Source organism: Pipistrellus hanaki, assembly GCF_964339955.1.
Source record: "Pipistrellus hanaki genome assembly, chromosome: 2".
NCBI lineage: Eukaryota > Metazoa > Chordata > Mammalia > Chiroptera > Vespertilionidae > Pipistrellus > Pipistrellus hanaki.
The window spans coordinates 129,871,079-129,894,326 of record NC_140504.1 but is presented as its reverse complement, the minus strand read 5'-3'; the positions used below and the strand labels follow the sequence as shown (position 1 = coordinate 129,894,326).

Sequence of the window (23,248 nt, the reverse complement as noted above, 5' to 3'; positions counted from 1 at the left end):
TCGATAATAAGGGTTGGTGGACAGATACTTTGTGGTTATACAAATATTCTGATCCTCACCCAACTTTCACTGACTAGGTTTAGCATCCACTGACATTTCTTACCTGAATTATAATGACAATTGCCAAATTATCTTTCTAATCTCCAAATTCTTTCCATTTATCAGACAGCATCCTATTTTAAGGAAAAAACTTTCTCTCCCTCCGCCCCCACACTTATTCATGCATTTATTTGTATCAGTATGGCCCCGTGGATGCCTGGTTTATTTAGTGGATAGACTATAATATCACTATTGTTTTGATGTTTAGATACTCCCAGGCTTGACTAGTGGGAATTCCTTCAAGCTGGCTGCTGTGTTTGTTTGTTTTTGGCATCTTCCCATCATTCTTTGAAAGCATCTATATTTTTTTGCACAAGATTTCCAAAACTCATTTTGTACCTTCTCTCTCCCAGCCCTAGAACCAGAAAATTTTTCAAAGATCTATGGTTCCTTTTAGCAAAGACTGGTATTTAGAGACTAAGATCTGGACCACAAATGTGCTTATATTCACTGGGATGTCACCACATCCTGGCCCTTTCAGTGAGCAGAGAGTTAGGAAATATGTTTCATTTGTGTGTGTGTGTGTGTATATAGATGTACGTACATATTCACATATACACATATACTATCACATTTATGTTTGTTTCTATGTTGAAATTTCTATTTATATTATTTTTCCATATTGAAATTCTTGAGTTCAGACCAATACCTCAAATCCCAGTTCATGGCACAAGGCTCACTCTAGCTTTCTCCCTTTTTATATATGTAACTTTCTTCGCTGACAGCATGAGTCTGGCTCCCATTACCTTCAATATATTTGCTCATTGGCCTCACTGGGATTTCTTATTCAGACCTTCCTAATGGCTTCTGACTAAATTATTTAAAAAGAAAGAATGAAATTAAGAAAGCAAGCAAGAAATTAAGAAAGCAAGAAAGCAATAGCTTGCAATACTAAATTTTTTAGATTTAGTTATCTGATATAAACATAACCTAGGCCCTAAGACTAAATATATCAAGTTCCCTTGCCACAGAGGAAAGTTTATAGCTGTTTTCCAATAGCTTCTCACCTGTCTCTCATTGCTGGTAAAATTTACATATTGATCCTATATTTATAACAAGAATTGACATCTGTAAATGTTATGTTATTAATAAAAATGTCAAGAACTAGGTGTCACTTTTTCAAAAGAGATAACTGAAATTCTAACATATCCTAACTGACCATCCCATCCTATATAATAATAGGATAATATGCAAATTGTCCTTTCGACCAGAAGTTCATCTGGGAGTTTGACCAGGAGTTCAACCAGGGCTCAGGGCTGGCCGGCCAACTGTCAGTGGCCCCTCCCCCTGGCCAAACCTGCCCCTGACCGGCCCCCCCACCTTAATCGGGGTGGGCCAGCCAGACCCCACCCATGCACAAATTCGTGCACCTAGCCTCTAGTCTCCATATAGTTAAGATGAGGAAAGTGGGCCCCCAATGGTCACAGGCCTTACTCAAGGTCATGGAGCTAATTAGCTGCAACTCCCAATCCCATGTTAGGTTCCTAACTTTGCAAATCAATATGTCATGCTATGTTTGAAGCATCCTCCAAATAACTAACATCTATTTTAAGATCTGTCCACTGAGAAACATATGGTACTGGGAGCCCTCAGGAGAAAAAATATATAGCTGTGAATGTAGCAAGCCTACTTTAAAAAATTGGAAGAGAACAATCTCTTCCATGGGAACATCAACAAAACACTCAAATGCTGCACTAAAAACAGAGTTCACATAACCAGGCACTGTTCTTTACATTAATATTCCAAGATTCCTCCAAGACTCAGGGGTGGGGAACATCCAGCCTGCGGGCCATATAAGGCCCACAAAATCATTCGGTTAATTAAATGTTTGACCAAATATAGCAGGCTCATTCTTAAGCTGGTAGTTTTGTATGGTTCAAGAATGATGCTATCCAAAAGGCCCTCGGTTCCCACCCCTGCTCCAAGTCATCATAACCAGCATCAATCACCACAGTGCCACACGGATGAAGACATGCAAAATAGGGATAATAAGGCCTCATCAGCATACTGGAAAGATTAAGACCATGCTTATAAAAATATTATGTAAATGGGGCGGCTGAACTAGACTGTTCTAAGTGGCTCTTTTTTCCCTTGATGTAAATAGCTTCTGTCAAAAAGCTGATTAAACCAACTTCGTGCAGCAAGGTATCGGCTCTGGCACCAAGCGTGCATGAGGCACAGCGCTAAGCAGGTCATTTCAACTTCTGGTGGCCTAGTTTCCTGCTCTTCCTCTGTAAAATGGAGGTGACAGCGCAGAGTTCTCAGAGCTCGTATGCAAATTCAGTGAGAGTCAAGTATGTAAAGTGCTGAGCCTGAAGCCTGGCTCAGGTGCTCAGTGAATAGAGGCCAACTCCCCTCCGTCCCCAGCGTGCTCTCCCTTACTCTCCTCATCACTCCTGGGCCCTCGCACCGCTGGCAGGGCCCTCGCACCAGGGCACACTACTGGTGGGAATTGAAAGCTGTTTGAAATTTGCTACGGTTATAAATAAAACAGAGCCCGTTTTATATTTGTAAGAGGACATTTAGGCAACTCCTAAATCACTGTTTTTCTGAATTTGGCTTCATACAATCCTTAAGGATGGATTCCAGTTCCTAGCTACCCCCCTGCCCCTCCCCCAGGGTACTGGACATGGTCAGTCTACCCAAATAGCTTGGTTCTGAAGATGTCATTTATCTTCTGTGATGTATGGACACTTCACCACACACGGCCAATGAAGGATGAAATTTCAGACTAGGATTTTAAAAATTAAAGAAATGAGATGATTTTATGGAAAGGCGGCAAAAACGATAAAACCCTTAAAAGATTTAAAGGGGATCAGGGGCAGAAACAGTCTTCAGGCAGCCAAACACCAGTGGCTCTCTCTCCTCAGTACGTGACTGCTGGCTAACTAAGCTGGTTTATTACTTAAAGCTTAGTTTTTTTAAACTGTTTTTTTTTTTTCCTCCTCCAGAAAAAAAAAAAAAAAAATGTCGTGTTCAATGAAATACCAGGTGCGCTGTGGCTTTCCCTCTTGTTTAAAAGAAAAGAAGAAAAAGAGGGGGAGAAAAAAACCACCCATTGTCGCTCATAGGCTTCAGAAGCCTAGCCTGTCAAGCAGGAATTAAAATCTCTTTAAAAACAAGCTTTGCCTGGTCATGTGTCAGGCCCACATAAGCTGGATCAGCTTACAGCAGGGGCCTGAGGAAAGGCAGCCCAAAAAAAAAAAAAAACGTTAGAAGGAAGCAGCCCCCAGAAAAATGTGTGATTTCTTCACTCATCTCCCACACCTCCATTCCCTCCTGCCTCTCCCCTTTGTAAGAACTGGTGCCATGCGCAACACAGATGAAAGAGTAATTTCTCTCCCTTTATTAATGACAGCTCTAGATTCCGAAATTAGCCCATCAGGGACTAATGTCTCCCTCCCATTTCTAAAGATCTATTTTTCTTTTAAAATCATGAAACGAAAAACATCACTGTAAAACCCACTATCGGGCCTTTGATTTCATTAGGTCCAAAGGTACAAAGCCTGCAGAGCGAGGAAGTTGGGTTTATTTTTAAAGAACACATCAAATATTAGCTGAAAATTGGTTGTAAATGGGGCCACTTAAGCCTCCATGGAAAGGAATTGCAGAGGCTTGGGATTAAAATTGCAGGAAGCCAAAAAGAAAATTGAGGACAAGGAAATGATGACTGATGGGCTTGGTGCTATTATCTCTGAGAATACTAAGGACACTGAAGCTTGGGGGAAAATTACATAGGTGACCTTGAGAACGAGTCCTGACTGAGAAGGCAGCTGGGTGTAGCTTCCTGCGGGGATGGAAGTGGTGCGGGCAGAATTCCTCATTTCTAAATGGATGATGAAGATGTTTCAGATAAGCAGTTTTGATTTCCTTTTAGCATGCAGAGCTGCAAGCTTCATCTCCAAGAATAAATGCCATGTCCGCCTTGTAAAAGGCTCTGTCTTCAGTACCTGTAGCTTGAAACTCTAAAATGGACCTAGAGCATTTCATGACTTTGAGACATAGGAGATTGGAGATTAAAAGTGGACTCTATTGACTAAATTACTGTACCGTGTTTTTTCTTCCTCCTCTGCCATTGCATGCGGAATGGGAAGCCCTAAGCCATTAAGGAGACGCAATCTAAACTTCCTGCAGCGGCTTCACAATGAGAACTCAGATCCCAGGCAATGTAACTGCTGCAGGTTCTTAATTCTACTTAACTTTCTGAAGGTGCATTTGCTAGTGCATTCCTTTAGATCAGAGGCTCTTAAAATGGTTAGTATCAAGACCTCTTTATTAATCCTAACAATTGCTGTGGACTCCAAAGAGCTTTTTCTTTTTCCTATATAGGTCACATCTGAAATATCTACCATGTTACAACTTACAACTAATAACTATTTAATATTTATTCATTTATTAAAATATATTCTAAAAACCCATTAGTACTAGTAAATGAAATTATTAGCAATGCTCAGATTCCCCAAACTTGTAGTGAGGTAGTGGCACTGTTTTACATTGTTGCAGATGTTTTTTTCATGCCTGGCTTAATAGAAGACAGCTGCAGTCTCCTATCTGCTACATTCAATCTGTTGTGATGTTTTGGTTAAAGTACATAAAGAAAACTATGCTAAGTGAAATAAGCCAGCCAGAGAAAAATAAGTATTACATGATCTCACTCATATGTGGAATCTACTAAACAAAATAAACTGGTGAACAAAATAGATCCAGAAATATAGAGGCATGGAACAAACTATGGAATCTCAGAAGGAAGTCGGAGGTGGGTGGGTAGGTGGGAAGAGATCAACCAAAGAACTTGTATGTATATATATGTAACCCATGGATGTAGACAGTAGGATGGTGAAAGCCTGGGATGGTGGACATGGATGGGCTAGAAGGACTCAATGGGGGAGGGGGAGAGGATATGTAATACTTTCAACAATAAGGATTTAATAAAAAATTTTAAAAAGAAACTCAATTGTTACACAGATATAAGGTTTAAAAAAAAACACAGAGAAATAACATGATAGCCTTTTCAGATAATTTTTGATAGTTTTTCCTTGACACTACACTAAAATGCAACAACCGTAGTTTTTATAGGACTCTAAACACACATCAGTGAACTTTTCCTACGCTGATATATTAAAATCCATTGACCTATTTAGCACTTGATCTTTACCCATGTGCAATTTTGTAACAGCAATCATTGGCCATTTAGAAAATAATGATTCCCTGAGTCATGCCGAGGTTCCAAATGTACAATGGAAAACTTCACGGTACACAAGTGAGAGAAGTAAGATGAAAAAAAGCAATATCTTAGTGTTATTATAAGTTATTACAAATAGTGTTATTACATTTGACCTTGTAGATCCACTAAAAAGGTCACAGGGACCTCAGTGGCCTAAGAACCAAACTTTGAGAATTGCTGCTTTAGGCAATCAAGGCACCAGAAACCAGTAACTTGAATTCAAGGATTTGGGGAGGAGTTTGCCAGGTCACTGAAGGATTCTTTCAGGGCCAGTTAACATTTAAAAAAAAAAAAAAGGTGTCTCCAAGTTGACTTTTCACCTGGAATTGGTCACAAAGGTCTAAATATAAGAGTTATATATGGTTTCTAAGCTGTCCGCAAAAAGTGGAAAAGACACAACCCAATGGCCTTGACATTGCCCTCCACTACAGAAGTACCTGATTTAAGTATTAACAACGTCTCAAGTTGAAATCCAGATATGAAAAAAATGTTTTATAATGAATAAGCCAGAATCATTTGCTATTGATTTTTTTCCCTTTGTGAAATTTGGAGGTGTAGTGATTCCTTCAAAATCCTTATTTGTTAGTGGCCCAACTGCTTATATAAAGAAAATTTTAGACTTGAAGTCATTAGACTCTGATAACCTACATTCACAATCGTCAGCCTGCTCCTAGGACTTCACTGTCCTGTCAATACTGTAGCCCCAGTTCCACCACCAAAATCCAGTGCCTGTCACTACTCAAAGCTCAATAAATATTTGTGAAATAAATGAATGACTTCACTTGTATTTGAATACCATCCAATATTTTAATGGCAAATATGACACTATGTATATCATACCGAAGAAATGAATAAGAAACACAGGTTCACTAATTCTACAGTGTAATGGCATTTTAATAGATGAGGAAAAATAGATGAACTTTTTATCTGTAAGTATAGTCTGTTGTAATTAAAAAAAACTTTAATTCACATGCATATTTTTAGTGAACACCTAATGAAATTCACATTTCAAATTCAAACTTGAACAATTTTTGATTGAATGAAATGCAAAAAGTAGCTAAAGAAAAATTAAGTCCTATGTTTCAAAGCAATCTGATTCTTCTTTTATTTTTAATATTAAAAATCTTTATATTGATTTATTTTATTTTTTATCATTCATTTTATTCCTCTCTTTAAAAAATACACAGTAATATTTAAATGAACTATTTTGCAATATTATTCTTTTTTGTGTACCATCCAGTATGTACTTTTTGAATACCTATCATTTGCAAGGCTCTGGGTCAGATACAATGACAACTTTGGAGCTAACTAAACACAGTCTATTGTAGAGACAAGACAGAATCTCAGACACCATATAAGAGAACAAATAAGCAGATAAATAATAACAGACTCCAAGGAGGCAGGAGAGGTTGGAAACAGAGATGGATCTTAATGAAGAGATATTTGTTTGCTAGGCAGCTATAATAAAGTACCAACAACAAAACTTCTGGAGACTAGAAGTCCAAGATCAAGTTGTCTGCAGATTTGGTTTCTTCCAAGACCTTTCTCCTTGCCTTGCAATAGTTGCTTTCTTGTTGTGTCCTTATGGTCATCCCTTGGTCTGCATCATAATTTTTTCTTTTTAAAAAAATTATCTTTATTGTTCAATTATTTATTGATTTGAGAAGGGTGGGCAGGGGAGAGAGAGAGAGAGAGATATCGTTTTGCTGTTCCATTTATTTATGCATTCACTGGTTGATTTTTATGTTTCCTGACTAGAGATCGAACCCACAACCTTGGTTTATCAAGTCAACACTCTAACCAACTGAGCTACCCAGCCAGGGCCAATCTGGTACTTCTTTTAAGGAGAAAAATTACCTTTTCTTTTAATCCTTTAAAGACCAAAATTCTGGGCAAAAGCTGGGCATACCTGGCCAGTGTGGCTCAGTTTGTTAAACCATCACCACATACATTGAAAGGTTTCGGGTTTTATTCCAGGTCAGGGCACATACCTAGGCTGCAGGTTCGATCCCAGTCAGGGTGAGTGCAGGAGGCAACCTATCCATGTTTCTTTCTCACATTGATGTTTTGCCCTCTTCTTCTCCCTTTCCATCCTCCTCCCTCTGCCCCCCCTCTCTAAAAACCAATAAAAACATATTGATGGGTAAGGATTTAAGGGGAAAAAAAAAAAAAAGCTGGACACAAAATAATACCAGAACTAAAATATTCATGTGTGAGTATTTGCATATATACAGATGAACATGTCATTGAAGTTCTCACTGATCTATATTATAGCTGCATCAATGGTTCTACTGTTCTTTAACTCATAATGGAAGAGAGAGCCAAAGCAGAGAGAGGAGGTGCAGATAGGCAGAGTCACAGTGCCCAATATTTCAGAAGTTTTTATAATTTGGATTATGTAGGTTATTTTTTTACAGTCCCGCTTGGGGAGAGAAAGTGGGCCTCCCTGGCAAACAGAAGTGACTGTTTGTGCAATAGAATTGATTATCTGTTCAAGATGGCTTATGCTACAGGACCATAAAAAATTGCAGGTGGCTTTGGGTACAAGAGGAGCTATCAGTCATCCTGAACTATTGACACATTTTTATGTACTGTAGACTCAAATCACTCACTGAGGTTACCTATTCATCCATAAAATCTAAAATTTGGAGTCCTACCTGGGGAAAAAGAAGAGATTTAAACAGAAAAGTCTACTCTCCCTAGTCTCAGAGCAGCATCACATTTTAAAACTCGATGGAAGGGCAAGGCTGAGTTCCCCTAAGCTCACCACCCTAGGGTAGCACCGGTGTCCAGCTACCACCTTTGGTCAAATAATAACAGAAAGCTATGAATCCCACGGACCGGAAGAGCTACTTAAACTCTTTTCATGGCTTTGATTTACGATTGGGCATGATCCAATAAAAATTATAGTCAATATTTATTTTTCTTCAACAGTGTGCTTGTCACTGGACAAATTGCAGATAAAATCAATTCCAGCCTAGTCCCAAGAGCTTAAAAATTATTAAGCGCTTGCTAACCTCCCTGCATTATTAGAGATAGGCAAATAACTGAACAGAGCCGAAAGAGACTCTCCAAGAAACGATAAAAATGCTGCAGTTATGGCTGTGTACGTTCCCTACCACAGGCAAGCCTACCGGGAAGGCCTGACTGCTGGCTCATGACCACAGGGCCACAATTTTAAGCACATAATGCTGGATTTGAGATGAGGTGGCAAGAGGTTTTTACTGGCTTTTCTTTCCAAATATAAAACTTCTCCAGCTAGAACTAAATGAATGAATTCTGTTACACCTTCATTCCACAGCTCTGCTCTTACATTCCAATCTCTGCGCAATCCCATTTTTGTCTATTTCCCAAAACTGGCAGTAATTTCTGGGGACTCTATTATATTCAACTCCAGAGAGCAAATGAATCATTCGGTCAAGTGTTTCCTCTTTTTCTCTCCATTCTACTGTCCAGAATCTCTGGGCATTTTATAGTTCATCAGAACCTTTCCTAAGCAGAACTTTATCAAGCAAATACTTGGACGAAGGAAAGGAAGTTAAATAACACAGAGAATAGAAACCCATAGATACTAGTATGATATAGTCTGTTTTGCTGATTTTCTCTTCATTATTTTTGTCACAAAATATAGTTTGTGAAGTTGATTATTATTCTACGGAGCAGTGGCAGATGAAGTACACTGAAACCCGCGTGGGCTTTTGTTTGTAAAAAGACAAAAAGGAGGCTCACCACTTGACAATGCCATCATTTACAGTTGACTCCCATTCTGTGTTGCTGTGGACTTTGTTCATTTACACGTATTTCTACAACGAGCACCACAATTTCCCATTTGTTTATTCAGGATTCAGCATGTAATACATATCCGACATGTAGGTAATAGCAATAAAACCTTAAAGAAATCAATGTCCTTGCACCCAAAAAGCTCAATGTAGTGCTCAATGAATACAGGGGTGGGCAAAAGTAGGTCCATAGTTGTGAGTATGCAAAAGTTTTTTCTTGTATTATTGTTTATTAAATATTGTATTACTTATCGTTATTATTAATCTACTTTTTCTCACTACTACATACTTAAAAAAATAAAAAGTTGCTCTGGGAAGGGTTGTTTGTTTGCTTTACAGAACATAAAAGGGAGGAAGAAGGGAAGAAATAGAGATCTCACTACTGTATTGCAAGTACAGCTTTCAAGGAAAGCTGCAGGAGAAGAGAAGAGCTACATCCCAGTGTGGAAGGACGTGTGAGAGTGGGCAGGAAAGAGTTGGCTGAGAGCAGGCATTTGAATGGAGTCTTAAAGGACAGGATGCATTCGCTGAGGAGTTAGGAGAGTAGGGAAGCAAAAGGACGTCAACAGGAAAAGAGCAGTAAGCAGAAGCTTCTGTCCCCAGGCTTGAAACCTTCTTTCCACATTCTTCTCCTTCACCTTTCACAACTTCACAGTCACCGAGGCCTGACCTTTCTAGCTTTGAAATTTCAGAGCAACCCCATCCTTTCTTCCTGCTGGTTCCATTCAGTAGAGGACTTTATTACAGGACATGCTACTGAAGCAGCCCGGACTGTTTCCCCTGCTCCACCCTCTCCACCTCCCATCCAGCTCTCACTCACCCTTGATTGCCTATACAGGCTTCCAAAGAATGCACTTTGCTTGGCCACTTGTGCTCAGGTTGAAATGCTAAAGCACTCACTCGGCTCAGTTCTAGGCACCAATCTCATAACCTCATGCTTCACCATTTGGCTTCATTTAAGGCATTGGGTCAACACCTGGCATATGGATGAGGCTATAAAATGGAATCACAATGTAACTACCTTATAGGGTTAAAGATTCAATGAGAATGTATATACAAACAAAGCAGCACAGTGCCTGGCACTTTGTAAGCCCTCAATAAATAAGACTTGTGGGGATGGGCCGAAGGAGGGGACCTGGGAATAAAGGAGAGCTCTTTAAGGCTCTCCACCAGCACTGCCCTGCCAAAAACTTCTTTTCCTTTCCTCATCCCTAACATGCCAAACAGCAATTTCACTCAGCCACAGTAAAACCACCCTCCCCTTCTGGGAGCACCATTCAATACTAATTTTCTTTTTTCATTATTGACCCTGCCAAACCTTAATTCTCCTCTTAATATAGTCGTTTTCTTTAAAGAAGAACCACCTTCTCAGTCTATCCAAGAAAAATGATCACTCCCTTCTCATTCCACAGTCGGTTGGTCACCAAGTCCTATACATTTTTAACTTTAAATTCCTCTCACATACTCCCTTTTCTCTATCCCCATTTTCCGGAATATTCATTTCACTAACTAGAGGTAAATTAATATCGACTCAACTTTATGTCTGACACCATGTAGCTGTTGTAAAGATCAACTGAGATAATACAAGCAAAATTTATAAATGCGATCTTTAAATGCAAGCATATGACATTGTGATATTTTTATGACCACAGAAAAAAAAAATGTCCAATAACTTGATCAAAAACTTCTGATAGATAAGGGCAGCCAGGTTAATGGCAAGCCAGTATTTGAAATTATTGGAACAAATTGTTGAAGGCAGGAGAGGACTAAGAAGGTACGGAGACTTGAAGGGCCATGACTGTGGAGAGAAGGGGGCTTGGCATTGGCCTTCTCTTTAACCCACTTGTGGATTCCACTGCAAAGACTCAAAAGACTAAGAAGCTGCACAGTCTCACAGAGCAGGGTGGGCAAAAATGGAAGGTCGTGGCCTGCTAAGGAAAAGGGCTCCTGAAAACAACCCACACCTTCTGTTGAAATTCCAAAGATCTGAACCAAAGGAGCAAGCATAGTAAACCAGACATGGAGCCATTTTAGGAAGATCATGGACCACCTTTGGAAGAGTCGAGTCCCTGCCTGTAGGAGGGATGCTGCATCAAAGATCACTGGATGCTACACTAGGAGGAGGTGCCCAGATCTAAGCATGGAGAGAAAAAGGAAAAGCAACTTAGGAAACCCAGGTTACTATACCTGGAATTAGAATCGCAGAAGTGAGGAGAGAGTGGAGCAAAAGCAATATCTGAAGAGATAATGGCTGAGAACTTTCCAAAACTGATCAAAGAAATCTAGCCACAGATTCAAGATGTGCTGCACACCTTGAATTAGGTAAATCTGAGGAAACTCACACCTAGACCATGAAAATAAAACTGCTGAAAATCAAAGACAAAAATGACACCTTCCAACTGCTGGAACACAAAGACAAAGTGAACACTACTAAAGCTGCAGGGAGGAAGAGGGGGTTAAAAGCTGAGGCGAAGGGAAGGGAGACAGGGTATTTGAAAATGACAAAAATAAGACCAACAGACTCCCAATACAATCATGGTAAACCAGAAGACATGGTATCAGAAATGATATCATTAATGCACTGAAAGAAAATAACTGCCAAGAATTCTGTAGCCAGTGAAAAATACCCTTTGGAAATAGAGTCCTATAAATAAAATCTGACCGATCTTATCACCAGAACACCTGAACTAATGAAACTCTAAAGGGAGCTCTTAGGCAAAAGGAAAATAATCTCAGATGAAAGCTTGCTGCGCAATGCTTCCCAGCAAGCATCTAAGCACGTCTGGAAATATCAGATTGAAGATCTGAAGATGGAAGAATATCTTTAGTCTCTGCTTGATCTGTCCTGCTCAATATTTATCCCCATAACTTGAATGGCATTAAAAGTAAATAAATGCAGAAAATGTGAAATTGCAAATATTAGTCACGATTCAAAAGCATGCCCCCAAAGACCACAAACACTAAGCAATTCATTTTTACTGAAGTGCTCTGTGATTTGGTGTTCTGTATTCACCTGTACTGGGCCTTAGAATAGCTTACTTTCCCATCCCATCATTTCTAAAACAACAAAACCTCTGACTTCCCTCAAGACCTATTTTTAAAGTCCCCCTAACACACTTGATCATTTATGATGTGCCTATTTTTTTTCTATATGTTATTGATTTTTTACAAAGAGGAAGAGAGAGAGAGAGAGAGAGAGAGAGAGAGAGAGAGAGAGAGAGAGAGAGAGAGAGAGAGAAAATCATCAATCAGCTGCCTCTTGCACACCCCCTACTGGGGATGTGCCCACAACTAAGGTACATGCCCTTCACCTGAATGGAACCTGGGACCTTTCAGTCCGCTGGCCGACGGTCTATCCACTGAGCCAAACCGGTTTCGGCTGATGTGTCTATTTTGTATAAGGCACTGAAAGACAGAGTGTTTCCACTGTTAAGTGTAGAGGTCGCCTGGCTATTGTTCCTCACTGCGCACTGAGTATATTCTATCCCTCTCCTAACACACAGAACACCGTGATCACCCATGATGGCCATTTGGATTTTGTTGTGTGTTTTTATAACTGGATCACAGTCTCCCTGAGACTCCCACTCTAGGAACCGCTCTACATCTCTGAGCACAGTGATCTGCACACCAGAGCCTTCACATACACAAATCAGATCTTGAGATGAGAGAGCAGTGGTCCTAACTTGCATAATGGAGTTTAGTAAAAACAAACAGAAAATCCTTCGTTTATGATTTTAAAAATAAACTGCAGCAGCATTGGGTGGGGAAAAGCCTGACATGATATGAACAAAGTACCTCAAAATACTAGCTAATAAAAACCTGTTTAATCTAGTTCATATGTCTTCTTTAGGTTGAATCTTGCTCTTAAAGGCTAGGTCAGACTTGGCACATATGAAGCCATCTTCCTTGTCCAAACACACACAGAAACTGACTTTTCAAACTTATGGTCTTAAAAGACTTCACAGCAAAACACTACAAGGAACAGCTACACACAATGAGAACTGGCATTCAACCAAAAGTTTCTTAGCCATTTGGTGTCTGAGGTAGAGCTGTAACTGTGCCTAACTCTTTTCTCCCGTGTTCTGGGCTTTGAAATAATGTAACTTTCCCCCGGGTTTCTGCCATCCCAAAACTATTTTGAAGTTTCTATATTTGTTAAATTAAACTTTGCACTTGAGAGTCTTGGTTATTTACTTAACATTCAAGGGATAATAACTGTTCAAAAGTCTAGATTTTACCATCTGCTGTTATAGCAAAAATGAGATTCACTGCAAAGGTCTGGACATATTAAGTCTCACCTCCCTCATGTCATCTTACTATGTTAATTTTGTAACTTGAGCTTTAAAAACCATCATATAAACACTCCTCCATGTGACCTGGCACTCTTTGGTGTACGACCACAATATTATCATTTCTTTCTCATGCCTTTTTATTCTTCCCCAAATGCTACTTTCACTATTTCTATCTATAAATATAAAATTTGTTTTTAAATACAGGTGAATATCTCCTTAATAAATAAAAGAGAATCAATATAATAGAATAGAAGGAATCTTGGGCTGAAATTCGACCTTAGGTCTAATCCCTGGTTAGTATTTAATGTATTGCCCAAAGTAGTTAACTTTCTCAGCCTCAGTTTTCTTATCTGCAAAACGGGGCTAATGATACTGAGTTGCCATAACTGTTAATAGAACGAAATAATAAGCAGAAATCTCAAACACGGTACCTGACATGGAAGAAAGATGTTTGCTTATACATACGTACGTGTGTGTGTGTGTGTGTGTGTGTGTGTGTGTGTGTGTGTGTATTCTTCCTTTCTATCTCCTCTCTTTCTACTACGGTATTCAAGAACAAGTACTTCTTTACTTCAGCGCCACCTAGACTTTACCTATCTAGGTTAATTTCCAATTATCTTATTCTTTAAGCCATAATCTGCATGCAGTTTAGATATCTGAGTCATAAATACTCATCTCCTTTCCCTAACATTTCTTTGAGGAATTGAGGTTGTTCTTCCTAGGTCATCCTTTATTACTTTCCCCATTCTTACAGTCTCCTTATGGCATCTCTTTCCCCAACTACCAACACAAATGTTAGCTTCTGACCTTGAAGATCAAACTGATATTCCCTCTCAACATGCATTCTTCCTATTTCATCCTGAAACGCATTCCACCCATATCCATGACTCCACCATTTATGTATATAAAGTCCTAGTCTAGAAAACCAGGCCCTGTTTTTAGTATTATTTACAAAGCCCATTGTTCCTTTCATGCATCCTTTTTCCTCTACCAGAGTTATACTATTGTGTCTCCTTTGATCTTATCTCTCAAAAGTCCTCACATTACTTTGGTGTCCCATCAGGGATATCTCCATCACTGAAAGACAAAAGCAAGAAGGCCCTTTTAACTGGAGTCTCTTTCTTTTTATTGAGTGCTTACTATATGCTGGCTTGTGTTGTAAGCACTTTACAGGTATGAATGCTTCAATCTCACAATAACTCTACTATTGGTCAATTGCATTATTATCTCCATCAAAAAAATAAGGAAAGTGAAATCCAAAAATTAGCTAAAAATTACTAGAGAACACTCAGCTAGTGAGTGACAGACCAAGTACTCAGACCCTGGTATTCCAGCTCTCCTGTGTCACAAGGGACTCCAAAGTCACCTGTGTGCTGGAAGCTCTAAGTCAACACTGCTCCCTGCAGAATGCTGGGGTAACAAGATCTAAGCTCCGCTCCTAGCCTCCACACCGAAGAAAGTGCTAAGAAAACAGTGCTCCTTGTGAGGAGGCAGAAGGATGACAGTGACTCTTTGGGGGGGGGGACCCTCATGCCCCTCCGCATCTCAGCTCAACCTTGGCCCTGAGCTCTCCAGCCGTTTGGGATGCATGGGGAAACGATGAGGTTTGCATGGCTCTCACACCACTTCCTCAAGTTCACGAGTGAGCTGGAAGAGAATCCCCCTTCTTGCTTCTCCAGAAAGCTTGCCCTTTTAGAGTCTGACAGGGACTCTTCCACTTTATCCTTCCTCTCCTGGCTCAGCACACACACTGATGTTTACAATTCAGGCTCCAGGAAGCCCACGTATTCCTGACTTGTGTGGCAGTTATCCATACATTCACTTTGTCATAATTCATCTAGCTGTGCCACTATGCATTGTGTATGTTTCTATCTGAATGTTACACCTTAATCACAATTTTTAAGAAATATATTTGAGCCCCCAAAACCACATGCAAACAACCACCTTTATATTTTTAATACTTCATCTTCTACTTAACCCATCTGATACTGATAATAGAATAATTAAGAGACAGATCTTTAAAAAAATTGTTTATGCTAAAAAACATTAAATGAGCCAGCGTATAGATAAACAAGTTAGATCTTCCAAGTTCTTTAAATGACTTAATCCTCTGCCTCTCACAATTCACATACCCCAAGATCCAGCATTCCTAGCTACTTGCTGCTGTCTGAGGGCATGTTTGTTTTTTTCACAGCTGCATCTTCATCTAATTCATTCAACAAGATGTCTTTAAGTCAAGAAACAAACGTGAAACAAAAGCCCCAATCTCTGCCTAGTGGGAAAATCAGATATTCAAATAACCATGCAAATAATGTAAAAGTGCAGCTGTGATAACTGCTCAGAAGGAGAGGTGCTTGATGAGCGAGCACTCATGAGAGAGAGACTTTGACTTAGAGAGTCAGGCTTGCCAAGGAGGTGACATGGAAACTGGGACCTAAAGGACTGAACAGAGGAAGCGCGATGGGAACAGCTTTCCAGACAGAGGGGAGTGACTGTGCAAAGGCCCTAAGGTAAGAGGAGGCTGGTGAAGAAGAGGAGCTGAAAGAAGGCTTCATCCTCCTCCGCTTTCAAAGTTACCCCTCTTCCATCCAATACTGCTCAAATGTCACTTCCTGTGTGTAGCTGTTCCCTCCTTTCCATTTGCACTGTAAATGGATATACCCCTCATACCATCATAGCATTCCTTTTATCCTTCTGTTAGCACTTAGTTCACTGAATTGCAATTATCTGTTTATACATCTGTCTCCCTCACTAGGCTGAGAAGTCATGGAGGACGGGAGCAGTGAAGTATTATCTTTGTGTCTCTCTGCATACATGTGTAAGCATATTTTAGATGCTCACTAAGTGTTTTACGAGTGAAATAGGACAACTTAACCATGCCACGCACACGCAGACATAAACATTTTAACTTGAAACTGTATTACCTACTTGGTGAGCTGTCTCAATTTTTTTTTTTTTTTTTTTTTTTTTTTTTTTTTTTTTTTTTTTTTTTTTGCAAAGACTCAGCTGGAAAGCAGCAACTTTTTAAAAAGCCTCTTTGCCCCCAACCTTAATGAATCATAAAGTGTTATTTACTTCGGCATCAGAAACAGCTGTCCTGACTTTGTTAACACAACGTAATTCATTTTATAAATATCACACAATTATCTAATTCTAAGTCTCTGCATGCTTTGAAAGGTGTTATTTTGGAAACAAGTCCTGGCCCATCCTAGGGAAATTCCCAAACCAGCATTGTCATAGCTAAGTATATCTACAGAAGCATTGCAAGGCGGAGAGGAGGCATAAATCCGCTGCTGCGGACATTCCGAGTGCTGACAGCCAGGCGGGGGAGGGGTCTCCACGCCCCCAGGCCTGGCTGCAGTGGCCTGGCCTGCTTGCACTCACAGGTAATAATTTCAGAGCCCAGCAAAGCTGACACTCAGCTTCCCTTCCTCAGAGCCGCACAGCGCCTCCATGCAGCTGCCTGCCTGCCTGCCTGCCTTTGTAGGACTCGCCAGCAGAAGCGGGAAGGATTAGGAAACAGAGGCTGGCTTGTTTGCTGGCCCTTTTGCTGAGCCCTCCAAATGAGAGTAGCAGCCTTGGAGGTTTTCCTTACATGGTGTCAGCAACTCCACTGCCCACTCTCCAGCCACCTCCAAACCCAATCCCACCCTTTCAGGCGGGGGAAAAACAATGAAATCAAGATTAGGGTATTCCTGTTGCAACCCAATCCGCAGGCTCTCTGGCCATTCGATATGGGGTTGTCAGAAAGGCTCTCCCCCGCCTGTCCCCCACCCGAGGTCTATCTGGGCCTGACATCTCTGCAGGATTAAGGGGGGTGGCAGGGGTGGGAGTGGTAATTTAAAACCGCGCTTCCCGCAGCCGTGTGTATGAATACAAGGAGATGTGTGCTGGCCATTCCCATGCTCACGGGCACACTCCTGGAGCTGAGACCAGGTCCCTGAGAACTGGCCTCGCTCAGACCCAGGCCGCTGCACACCACTTCCTCCCGTGTCCGCGCTGAAGGGCAGGATGTGGGCCTCCTGGGAAAAGAGCCCTTCGCCAGCTGGTCACGCGGCTGCCCTTTGATCTCTTCCCACCAGACTGGGTTTGCCTCCTGGGTTGGGTTTTTTCTTTTCTTTTTTTTTTTTCTTTTGGCATGCATTTTTTTAAAAAACCTGGCATACATGGAAGTTAGTACTTATTACAGATTTCCTGCCTTTATCTCATTTAATTATAAAATCTCCTGGGAAGAAGGAAGAGAGTCTATGAAGTGCCAGGGCAAGGAGCAGAATCCACCCAGGAAAGCGGGGGTCTGAGGAGGGGATGTGGGGGTTGGGGGAATACTGTGATAGCTGGGTTTCGCCCCCTGCAGCTCTGATGGTGCTATGTGCATCTGGGTGTGCTTCACAGTGTATCCCTCCCCGAGCTTCATTCTTAGGATGGAAGCTGTCTGTCTTACACAACCTGTCCTTGCACATGTCTCTACCTCAGGCAAGGCCAGGCAGAGGGGAAAACTGTGCAGTTAGACTGTGGTGGGTGGGGGATGCCCCAAGATCCTTGTCTGAGCTTCTGCCCCCTCGCCTGTCCTAGAAGCCTGTATGCATGCTGTATACATGTACCAGTTCCTGCTTATCTGCAGGAGGCCTGTGCCAAGATGGCCAGTGCATGCCTGAATCTAAGGACAGGGCAGAACCCTATGTATGCTATGTCTTTTGGCTACACCTATAAGCCTACAATAAGTTTAATTTACAAATTAGGTGCAGAAAGAGGCTACTAATGATGAAGTAGAACAATTATAACTGATAAATATGCTGTAATAAAGGCTAGGTGATGTGGTTTCCCACAGTGTTTTATTGCACTGTGCTCACTTTTTCACTTAAAGGAAGTGCCTTATGGCTTCTCTGTGGCATATCCGAATTGCCAGCATCACTGCCCTTGCGCTTTGGGGCAATATTAAGTAAAATAAGGATTAAGTAAATATTATTATGTAAAAAATATTGAGTAAAATAAGGATTACTGGGACACAGCACTTCTGCACAGAGACAGTCCATCCAATAACCAAGACAGCTCCTAACTAACAGACGGGGAGCGCATTCAGTGTGGAGGCACCAGACAAAGGGGTGAGTCACATCTCAGGCAGGATGGAGCGGGATGCGGGAAACTTCACCCCACTCCTCAGAACAGTGTGCAATACAAACCTGCAATACCAATTTTCCATTTAATGTTTTCAGAAGGCAGTTGATGGAGGGAAACTGAAACCATGGAAAGCAAAACCATGGATAAGGGGGGACCACTGTATGTATTCCCTTCTAAAGAAAAGAATATATATTCCTAGGGATGAGTCAGAATCAATCCTTCTCCTCTGGGAACCCTCTCAGAACGGCCCCTGTCTCCACCCCCTTCCTCACCACATTCTTAGGGTCCATGTGCATACCTTATCGGGGCATTTCTTACTTTTTAGGAGAGTATTTTACCTATCAGTCACTCCCAATAGAAGGTAAGCCCCAAGAGGTCAGGAAGTGTTTAGTGTATAGAGGCATTCACTAAATGTTGATGAAGTAAACGAAGAATTTTCGGTAATATGGTTGTAAACATGACGTCTCCAAACAAATGTTACATTGGTTCACTTCAAATACCAGAAAGGCTGTACTTTAAATAAACCAACAGTTATTCAGAAAGTACCTATGTCCTAGGACTAGTCATAGGCAAATTTGAACCCATAATAGCAGCACTGCTAGATTCTAAAACTTCTTTATTTTCCCCGTTTTGGGATGTATTCTGTTGTGACAGACATGTGAATCATCTCAAAATGAAGCTGACGTGTCTACACAACCCGCTCCTGAGCCCGTGAGAAAATGCTGGGGAGCAACTCCAGGCTCCTCCTCTGACTGTGCTCAGCAGTCCTGGTTGTATAACATTGGGTTTACACTCGAGACCTGGGGCCTCGCCCAGTGGATGGATGGTCTGGATTGAGGCTGAGGCCAACTTTCTCTAATATTGACTTCAGCACTCCTGTGGGCCAGACCCACCAGCCCTAAAGCCCCGTAAACTACACAGGAAAACTGTAGGAGCGATTATAACCATGTCTCTGAGTGCTTACGTACTACTGAAACTGTCTACTCTCTCCTCACCGCTGAAATGTGAAGAAAGGATCCATAAGACCAATTTTTTAACAATAAAAATGCTTTAGCAATAACTTATGTTTCCCAGCTTTTAAAGTAAACAAGGCCACTGTGGATCCAACCCTTGGAAACTAACCGTCCCCCCAAAAGATTAAAATTGTGGGGTATATAGTTATCAAATTCTGCTATCTCAAAACGTTAAAAATTAACAAGGCTCATTTCTCACAAGCATACTGAAAAGAAAAAAGGCATATAAACTACATTTCCTGAAAGAAAGAAAAAAAATACATTATGGTCTCACACAACTTTAGCAGCTTGAGATTTTAAATTCTACAAGTATATTCTATAATCCAGGCATAAGCAAACTTTCTATTAAAAATACTAAATATGCCCTGGCCTGATAGCTCAGGTGGTTAGAGTGTTTTCCTGATTGGCCAAGGTGGTAGGTTAGATCCCCAGGATAGGGCACATACAAGAATCCAGCAATTAAAACATAAAATAAGTGGAATAGCAATTTGATGTTTCTTTCTCTCTCATTGACTAAAAAAAAAAATTTTTATGAACACTAAAAATTTAGGTTTTGTGAGCCACACAGACTTTGTCCCACCTTCACAGTTGTGCCTGTAATAGCCATAGATAATATGTAAAGGAGTGTCCCAATAAACTTTATTTACAAAATTAGGTCATATAATCAATAGTTGAGTTCATCAGCATTACCAATAATATTAAATTGTAGACAACAAACTTCAACAACCCTATCCCAAGCATAGTTTTGTTAGCACTGAATTTCAACTAAACACAACTCAACTGCCCTGGGCTAGTGTCTCAGCAGAATATTAACATGACAATGATCCTTTTTGTTGAAGATCACCCTTCAGAACTGTTGAAATGTTCCTAGCAAAAATGGGAATCTATGCTTTCTCTTTAAAATAATGGTGAGTTTTCAGAAACTACACTCATATGTTGACAGTTAAACAGCTGGCATACACAAAATTGGGATATACTCAGAAAACATATATTTTCACATGGAAATCCAATCCATGATTCGGATTTGAATATACCCATCTAGTCAAAACCACCATATTTAGTCACTTGCTAGAACATCAAACTAAGTAAGCCATGGGGATAAAAGTACCTATGTCATACTTTCAACAATGAAAAGAAAATCGCAGAAAAAAAAAAAAAAGCATGTATCTGGAATATATTAGCTCTGAACAGGATCTTATGGATCAACTGGGGGCGGGGGGGGGGGGGGGGAGAGGAGGCGGGGAAATAACATTTAATTTATACAAAGAAACTGAGATAGAGAGAACTTGTCACTTGCCCAAGATCACAAAGCTTGATTGTAGAGGAGATATGACTACAGGACAGTCAACTATGTGGTCTAAGAAGGAACAGTGTCAGCTATGGCTCAACACTGTATTCCCAGACTTGAGAACAGATCCTGACACACAGGAGGCAATTAAGAAATACTTGTTGAATAAACAACTACAGAATTAATGAATAAAGGACAAATGAGCCTGGCCAAAATACTTTCCCATCAAAAGTTGTATGGACTTATAAAAACCTGATTCAAAAAGAACGTTCAATGTGTAACGTTCCTCCCAATGTTGAATTGTGCATTTAGTCCTTCAGACACCACCATAAACTGCGGAACTAATGCGAGCAGCCTCAAGGAGTAGAAGCACCTCTCAAGACAGCTGATTCCATCCTAAGGAATGATTTATGCATGATGAGAATCTGTCTGGAACATCAATGATGTCTTTATCTTCAACTACTACTCACAGAGGACTCAGCCTAAGTGTACTCATACTGTTTGTCCGGGGTTTCCCAGGACTTGTAAAATGCAAGCCTGATTGCTTGGAGGGGTTATGGCTTATTTCACATTATCTACACCCACTCATCCATCACCGTGGGACTGCGTGGCATACAAAGCAAGCTCTTCAAAGCAGGGGTTAGGAGGCGCTCTCTAACTATTCCTGACTGTTGCCATATTTCCCCTTCCTGACAACAGACAGGACAGGTGCTGCCCCCGGAGACCTTGCTGTACAGAGTGGCACTCCTACTCGACCACCATCAGATCTAACGCACCTCGCCCAGCTCCATACTTGAAGGTCAAGTGGAAACAACCTGCATTCCTTCCACAGGTGTTGGCCTTTTAAAAGGAATGCAGACTTTGAGCTCCATTTATGTTTTCAAAATATTGCTTTTTCTTTGAACTTGGAATGTGTAACTTTATCCACAGACTGTGCAATTTTGCATTCACCCAGACACTGTTTCTACGACATGACTCTTCAATAGCTCAACTATTTTTTTTTTTTAAATCCTTAGAAAAATCCCACCATAGAGAGCTAGGAAATACACTTTCTTCTACATGTCCTTAGGAAAGCCATCTATAAATGTAAATGAATAAATGCGCACATGTGTGTATATGTGTTTTAAGGGGGGAAGGGTGGATGGCAGCCTTAAATAAAAGATCCAGAAATTCAACAGCCACTTGGCCTTCCTTTCTAAGCCTTTAACAAAGACTACTCAGCAGTAGCCCATTAGCAAACCAGAAGTAATTAAGGGAGGAAAAGTCCTGCTCCTTAACCACTTAAGTCTTTTCAAGAAAAACACTACCAAATATATGTGGCTAATTTAAAAAAAAATTCTGCAAACTTTCCCAACCATTGCAACGTAACAACACATAATATTATATAAATTACAAAATAATTAAAACATTTAAAATATATTGTATGAGCTCTGTAAATAAACTCTTTAGACAAGACTTTTTCAATTCTTTGTGCTTTACTGACACAATGCTCTTCTGGAAATACTATTAATAATGAACTTTAAAAAATGTAACACTGAAAGCAGCATACAATATAGGTACTTTCATTTCATTTCACACATGCATAATTTTCCAGGGTGACACACGTACACAGAGAGACACACCTTTATAGAACTGAAATGCCAGATTCAAAATAAATTCATAACATTTACGGCATAAATTCAGACATCTGAGGGGGGTTTCCCACAATTAAATTCACTGTGCTATCAACAAAATCGGTTTATTTTAAGATTGCCTGTCCAATATATAAATTTCCCTTTGTGTTTGAAATACTTTTATCAGATAAGATAGCTTTTGTTTGAACTACTATTTTGAGAATTTGCTTTGGGGTTTTGAATACACACAGTGAAGTAACTTGAGATTTCCTACCCTGCTTTAAAATGTGTTTCTTCTGTCTGTTTGTATTTAGTAATTTCCTGTCAAATAACCTCACATAATTAACTTTCCTTGCTCCAACCTACTTTCCCCCCACCCCATTCCTACTTCCTGAGAACGGTAATAAAATGCTGATTACACTTTGCTGTTATCTGCCTTCTCCTCCTCCAACCCCCTCTTTCCCTCCCTTTGTCAGAGCCCACTCTCAGGTTTCAGCACTTGGTGGACTCAGGGAGACCTGGAACAGAAAGGAAGCAAATCCCACCACAGGAGTTCCTGTTCATATTGATGGGGGAGCTCCTTTGTGAGCTGGGCCAATCAAGTAGTGGGGGGTATGCCCTATTCTTTTCCCCAAATTCAGTGAAATCCATGGACCAAATCCCCCCTCTACTCCTGATGTGTATGCAAATGCCTCCGTCCCCATCCGTCCTGATTAAGGGTTGAGATGACTGGAAAGCTCTGTGGTCCTAAGAGCTTCAGGACAGGAAAAATACCCACCAAGGCTTACAAAATTTTATTTACAGGTATTAATAGAAATTAAC

General features: G+C 40.5%; 1 protein-coding gene across 27 annotated transcripts in view; it reads right to left on the bottom strand.

Moving 5' to 3' along the window:
* LOC311616575 (uncharacterized protein) overlaps nt 1–23,248 on the bottom strand; it is a 413,605-nt gene that overhangs the window by 168,813 nt on the left and 221,544 nt on the right. The window contains exon 6 of one of the 27 annotated variants that reach the window (XM_084872102.1): nt 12,031–12,052. The exons of the other annotated variants lie outside the window; for them this stretch is intronic. The gene's annotated coding sequence lies outside the window, so the exon portion shown is untranslated. Of the gene's footprint in view, nt 1–12,030; nt 12,053–23,248 lie in introns of those variants that run through there. 27 annotated transcript variants of the gene reach the window in all.